The 7593-nt window shown below is 43.2% G+C and overlaps 1 pseudogene; it reads right to left on the bottom strand.

Annotated features, from left to right (window-relative positions):
* Positions 1-453: 453 nt before the first annotated feature.
* On the bottom strand, positions 454-7269 carry LOC100944888 (annotated as a pseudogene).
* Positions 7270-7593: the final 324 nt, after the last annotated feature.

Here is a 7593-nt window from a genome sequence, read left to right as displayed (position 1 = left end):
GTGGTCAGCCACCACACCGCTGGGTAGGCCTGACAGCAGGAAAGGGCAGGCTGTCTGGGAGCTTCTCAGTTTCTCAGAACCAGATGGACTTGCTAGAGACCACCTCTGCCCTCAGGAACTCTCCAGGCCCTCCTACGTCTTCAGTTAACAAGTGTCATTTCTTTGATTAAGATGCATCACCTGCTCTGTGCAACAGCCCAGCTGGAAGGAGCTGAAGGGCCCCAGGTGGCCACAGCAGTGACATCAGCCACAGAGAAGAGAAATGGCAAGAAGGTGGCCCCAGGCCAAGGAGTGAGTGAGCCCCATGGGGTGAGTGGGGGTTCTGTGCCCTACTGCTGCTGCCTGGAAGGGCTTTGAGAGCCAGCCTGTGAGTGGACACCTGCATCGGGCTGGTGCTATGAGGGGCCCAGAGGGACCCCACTAAGCCCTAAGGGAATATAAAATAAAGAGCCCTCAGGGGACGGAGGCCCTCAGGGGACGGAGGCCCAGGTACAACAGTGGGCTGGGAAGGGCTCTCTGGCAGGTGGCCAGGAGGGGAGGTGATGCACATGTGCTCCAAGCAGTTGCTCTGTGCTCTTTGCTCTTTTCATTCCACATCACAAAGTAGTTTGTACTCTACATCTCCAGGTCCGGGGCTATCTTCAAATATTCCGTTTCACTTCAGTCCTTGGCTCTGCCTCGGAGCCCTGCGTACCAGGCAGTGATTCTTTCCTCCCACATTTCTGGAGTCATTTGATGCAGATTTATTACTCTTTTTGAAAGCAATTCCTCCTGTGTCAAAAAGCCCCACTTGTGAACAGAGGGGATGGACTGGATGGTGTAACAAGACAAAAGTACAGAAGTCTCAGGAGGGCCGTAGATCTTTTTGTCTAAAATCTGCGTCCTAAATAGCCAGGTTGATGGAGGGGACTCCTGTTGTCCTAGTCGCTGGGGAGGCTGAGCCAAGAAGATAGCTAGAGCTCAGGAGTTGGGAGGGTGCCATGAGCTATGATTGTACCACTACACTCCAGCCCAGGTGACGGAGTATGACCTTGTCTCTCTAAAAAATAAAGAACATAAAATAAGAAATAAAATAAAATAATAAAATCTGCTTCTTTTATCCTGTAAGAATAATAAATATTCCATGATCTCCTGAACTAGCTCCTCCTCAGCATTCCCAGGATAAAATTTGGCCAGGAAGTGAAAGGTGACTGGTTCTTCCTTTAAAATGTCATGATCCAGCACCTTCTTGACCATTTGGAGCCAGGCCACAGTGTCCTTGAGTCCTGCAGCCCAAAGAACCAAGAAGACTGCCCAGAGTCCAGCACACCAAACAAAATAGGTGCTTCCCTTTCCCCTTCATCTCTCAGTTGACCTCCCTCTCAGCGACCAAGGTACAATCTCCATGGTGAATGTCTTGTGCTGAGGCTCAAATGGGAAGTTCAGGAGCAAGGCCTGGGACTCTCATGCCCCAAGGCCTGTACTCTGGTCCTGTTAGCTCCCATGGAGGTGTGGGGGGCTCAGTGGACAACCTGGGCTTCAAGGACCATGCCCTGGGCAGAAAGGAGATTTAGGAAGGACCAAGGCCAAGGACCAAGGTGATTTAGGGAGGACTAAGAATTTAGGGAGGGGTGGTGAGCTGGGACAGATGGGGCAGGGAAGACCTGGCACTAGTGGACCTTGACCAGGGATACCCAAACATCCCAGGACTACAACCCTAGATGGTTTCGGGCCAAACACAAGTAAATCATGCAAGTACATCATCTTATCTTTAGCAGAAATGAGATAATATTGCAACTCCCAATCCTCATTAAAAGATCTATTTTCTTCTTCAGAGTTCTCTTGGTCTTCTTTGACAAAGTGGGCTGTTAAGCAGGCAGAATTAAAAAATGCTGTTGAGGGTGGCCCCCGTAGCTCAGTGGGTAGGGCCCTGGCCACATACACTGAGGCTGGCGGGTTTGAACCCGGCCCAGGCCAACTAAAACAACAATGATAACTGCAACAAAAAAAAAACCAGCCAGGTGTTGTGGCAGGCACCTGTAGTCCCAGCTACTTTGGAGGCTGAGGCAAGAGAATCGCTTGAGCCCAAGAGTTTGAGGTGTGATGCCAGGGCACTCTACCCAGGGTGACAGCTTGAGACTCTGTCTCAAAAAAAAAAAAAAAAAAGCTAGTGAGCTGGGCGAGTATTCACAAATTCCACTTTAAACAAAACACAGCACACCGTTGTCAAAAGCTGATAATAGACTGAAGTACCTCCATGAATATCTTTCGCCAACCAGCTTCACGAAGTAGCGGTGCAGGCCAGGTGGGGGAAGATGAAACCAAATCGTGAGAGCAGTAGCTGCCAATTTAGCTCTTATGGCTTACTAATATTCAAATTGTGCTGGTCAATCTGGGAGGATTATTATGTTGAAATTTATTTTATTCTTTGGTATTTTAAATATGTTCATTCAAAAATAAAATAAAAATGTAAAAGACAAAAATTTATTAGTGAAAATAAAAGTATTTGTTCTGTAAAATTTGGATTTAGTCAAAAGCTTGCATTTACAGACCTAGAAGGCCATCTGTGACCTTAATGGCGAAGGTTCCCTACCCCTCAGGTAGGCTAAGCTATGACGCTGGGCAGGTTGGGTGCATTAAATGTTTCTCAACTTAGGATATTTTCAACTTATGAGAGGTGCAACCTCAACTTTCTTGGGAGACGTATCAGATACTCATTAGCTACCTTCTCATTTCCCATCTTAAAAAAGAAAAGATGTTTATCCCCACCAGCCACTGCCCCATTTCTCTGCTGTCCAGCAAAGTAAAATTGCTCACTTTGCTATACAAATATTCCAAAGAAAATTCCAGAGGATCATAGTCTGTCTTACACGTGAAGTAAGTTTATGGTTTCTTCCAATAACCGATGCATTTGTTTTGAATATCAAAGTTCATTCAAGTTAGTCATTGATCAGAGTATCATTATGTTTTGGTATTAAGATAATATTTTCTGGCTCGGCGCCTGTGACTCAAGCGGCTAAGGCGCCAGCCACATACACCTGAGCTGGCAGGTTTGAATCCAGCCCGGGCCTGCCAAACAACAATGATGGCAGCAACCAAAAAATAGGCAGGCGTTCTGGTGAGCGCCTATAGTCCTAGCTACTTGGGAGGCAGAGGCAGGAGACTCACTTGAGCCCAGGAGTTGGAGGTTGCTGTGAGCTGTGATGCCACAGCACTCTATCCAGGAGGACAGCTTGAGGCTCTGTCTCAAAAAAAAGAGAAAGAAAATATTTTCTAAATTTCTGAATTTCAAAAATAAAAACAATATGAAGATTTTTAAAAAGAAGACACAATTCCTTACTTCTCTCTTGAACTGACTCCAACCACGCTTTTATTGTCACCGTTGCAGCCAAACTGTTCTTTCAATTCAGTGACTTCCATATTGTCAAATCCAAAGATCTGCTTTCTGGTTCAATGCATTCCACCTCTCAGCTGCCTTTGATCTAATTGACAATTTCCTCTTTTTTTTTAAATTTTATTTTTAGGAGCTGAGGTCTTGCTGTGTAGCCCAGTCTGGAGTAAAGTGGCCCTGGTAACTACTTACCACACCCCAAACTCCTGGCCTCAAGCAATCTTCCTCTTTCAGTCTCCCCAGTAGCTGGGGCTACAGGTACAAGGTGCTGCACTCTGCTGCCACCTTCTTTTTTTTTTTTTCTCTTGTGTCACATTAATCAAGGGTACAAAGAATCAGGTTACAATGTTTGCATTTGTTAGGTGAAGTCCCTCTTATAATTGCGTCCCACCCCAAAAAGTGTGCCATACCCCCAACAGTGTGTCCATTAACTGGGAGCACATCATCTCCCCCGACTCTCTGGTTCCCTTGCTCCCACCTTGAATTGATTTGAGTTTTTCTCTTACGTGGGCACGTGTTAGATCGTCTACTGGTATTACATTAGAATTGAGTCCATTGGATTCTTGCTTCTCTTCTTTAGTGACGTACACAGTATTCTTGTGTACTTCACTAAGAAGAGTGTGTTCCAACTCCGTCCAGGTTAATACAAAAGATATAAAGGTACTATCTTTTTTATTTTTATCTTTTATTGTTTTTTGAAATTTTTATTTATTTATTTAGAGGAAGAGTCTCATTATGTCACCCTCGGTAGAGTACTGTGGCATCACACTCACAGCAACCTCAAACTCTTAGGCTTAAGCCATTCCCTTGCCTCAACCTCCCAAGTAGCTGGGACTACAAGTGCCCGCTACAGCACTCAGCTATTTTATGGTTGTAGTTGTCATTGCTGTTTAGCAGGCCCAGGCTGGGCTTAAACCCACCAGCCTCAGTGTATGTGGCCGGTGCCCTGCTCACTGAGCTACAGGCCACAATTACCACCTTTTTAAATGCTGAATAGTATTCCATGGTATACATCACAGCTTGTTAATGTATTCCTGGGTTGGTGGGTATTTAGGCTGTTTCCACGTTTTGGTGATTGTAGATTGAGCTGTGATAAACGCTGCCACCTTCTTGAAGCCCTGTTCACTGGGTATGTAGATCATTCTCTCTCCATTCTCCTAACTCACTTCTGCTTTGCCTCAGCCTCCTCTATGGTTGGGTTTTTCCCCTTAGCTTTATGAATGTATGTATGTATGTATTTGCATTAACCTGTTACTCTTATGCTTTTTCATCCTCATTTTGCCAGCATCAGATCTGACTAAAGATTGATAATGTAAATCTAAACAAGGGCTCATGAGATGGAAAACTTCTAAGAATAATTTAAGTGGCAGTCTCTAATGAAAATACTCAACCAGTATCAGAAAAACTTAGGTGCTGAAATTGGAGTGAGGAAAAGGAGGGAAATAAAAATGTTTGAAAATTCACCAGGATCATGGATTTCTAGCTGAATATTATTTAACCTTTAGAGGACCCACGATACTACTTTTATTCAAATTGCTATACACCATAGAGAATAATGAAAATAACACCCAATGTATTTTACAAAATCAAAATAAACTTAATCAAAGTGGATAAAAATAAGACAAATTAAAAAATTATAGACAATCTCAGAAATATAGACTCAAGAATATAAATAAAATATAAGTGGAATCCAGCAATGTATCAAGAAAAAAAAAGATAGGTCATAACCTCTTCCACGAAGTCAAGGGTGGTTCAGTGCCAGGAAGTCTAGCAACACAATCTATTACATCAATGCTTTGAAGGAGGATGTGTGATCATATCTGTGGGTACTTAAAATGTATTTAGTAAATTAAGAATTAAAGAAATTATTTAACAAAATAAAGGATATTTAAAAAATCAATAGAAAGTAGAAACCTAATATGCAAAATGCTCAAGCCATTTCAATTAAGCAGAAACTACTCAGAGATTCTCACCGTCATTGTGAAAACTAACCAGGGACTTAGAAATCCCAAAAGAATTAATAGGACAAAAGTAAATAACTGGGAATATTTGATAACAGGAATAAAACTCTTTGTTTTTGCTAATGGTGTGATTATTTTTAAAAGGACAAATAAACAAAACCCCCAAATATCCAAGTAACTCTAGTAAAAACCTGCTACACTTAATAAGAGAAGAGAATTTATTAACACACTTGGATAAACAACCAACGACTAAAAATCAATCGCCTTTTCCACATCCTAAAAATAATTACATGGAAGTAGAAACTTGGAAAAATATTTAATTCACAACAATGGCAAAACATAAAATATTTCAGAATAAATTTAGCAAGAAGAAACCAATCCCTACATTGGAGATGTTTTTATGTGTGTCTATGTGTGTATGTGGATGGTAGAACTTTCATAGCTGACCACCTCCCTACGTTGACCACCTCATTAAGTTGAGCTAAATTCCATAGATTGGAAGAAGATAAAATGAGATCTGAACAAAGGAAGAGAGACTATGTTCTTGAATGAGAATATAAATACCATAAAAGTGTCAGTTTTCAAAAACTAATATATGCATTTAATATAATTTATATGTCAATACTGTGGGGGGTTTTGTTTTTGTTTTGTTTTTTTGAGACAGACCCTCAAGCTGTTGCCCTAGTAGAGTGCTGTGGCATCACAGTTCACAGCAACCTCCAACTCCTGGGCTCAAGCAATTCTCCTGCCTCCACCTCCCAAGTAGCTGGGACCACAGGTACCCACCACAACACCCAGCTATTTTTTGGTTGTAGCCGTCATTGTTGTTTGGTGGGCCCAGGCTGGATTCGAACCTGCCAGCTCAGGTGTATGTGGCTGGCACCTAGCCACTTGAGCCACAGGTGCCGAGCCTCAATACTATGTTATTATAGTTTTCTATTGCTGCTATGACAAATTGCTGCAAATGTAGTGGCTTAAAAGCAACACAAAATTATTCTTTTACAGTTCTAGAAGTCACCGGTCCAAAATCAGTTGTAGTGGGCCAACGCCAACGTGTCAGCAAGGTTGGCTCTCTCTGAGAGCTCTGAGGGAAGGCTGTGTCCTTCCCTTCTCAGCTTCTAGTGGCCACCTGCATGAAGGACAGTACACAAGCTTTGAGATACACAAAAATTGAGAACCACAAAATCACTTTGATTACTATATTTTCTCCAAATAACAGCCGTGATGTCCTATGCACTATTGCATTCTTATGGAAAACCAATTTTGAAAACACTTTTGCCACTCATTTTCTTCAAGTGCTTAAGCTCCCTTTTGTAGGTGTAAACAGCTTCTTCAGGGCTGGAGAACCCTTCCACACATGTGATCTTTTTACTTTAGGGAATGGGAAATAATCATACGGGGCCAGGGCAGGACCATAGGGTGGATGGGTCATAAGTATAACCTCCGAGGACTCCAGAATGGTGATACTGGCTGTGTAGGCAGATGCTGCAAGATGGTCCCCTACAATCCTGTCCTTGACTGCTGTTCTTGCAGCTTCCCCAAAACTTTTGGTAGGCACACTATGGTGTACCACTAAGCAGTGACAATCCTTTGTTCCTCCAGGGGAACAGCTGGAACACGACCACTTTTGGAGAAGAAAGCTGCCACCATTTACTCTCCAACACTTTGGGGCCGGTTCACTTTTGCTGGTGGATTTTCTTTGGGAAAAAATCCACACTGTCAACTGATACTTATTCTCTGGAGTAAACTGGTTTCATTGCCAGTAAGGATGGCAGAAACGTGTCTAGACTGGCCTCCGGGGAATCTGACCAGCCTTTCTTCACATCCAACACGGATGAGCTTTTGTTCTTCCGTCAAAGTATGAGGCACCCCGCAGGATGAAACCGCCCTGTCTCGAAGATAATCGTGCGGGATTTTGGACACTGCCAGACATCCCATACAGCATCTGTAGTGCTGCTTCAATGGTCTTAAACGTCACTTGATTATTTTCACCAACAGTGGCGATGTTTTCCTCAGCCACTAAGGCCTCTGGATGCCCCCACCCCTCTCCTCGTCTTTCAGGGAAGTTCTGCCTCTTCTAAATTCTTGAAACCACTGAAAATTTGCTACATGGGAAGGAGCAAGGTCCCCCCAACCCCGTGACTAATGCTCAAGTCTTTGAGACTCATTTAACCCACTTCTGAAACCATAGAAAAATCACTATGTGAAAGTGCTCTTTTCTCAGCTTCATAGCTGACGCCCCACTGAGTTCCACAGTTGGAA

This window comes from Otolemur garnettii, unplaced genomic scaffold, assembly GCF_000181295.1.
Source record: "Otolemur garnettii isolate 467f Iridium unplaced genomic scaffold, OtoGar3 scaffold00006, whole genome shotgun sequence".
NCBI classification, from domain to species: domain Eukaryota; kingdom Metazoa; phylum Chordata; class Mammalia; order Primates; family Galagidae; genus Otolemur; species Otolemur garnettii.
This window is presented reverse-complemented; position numbering and strand designations above follow the sequence as displayed.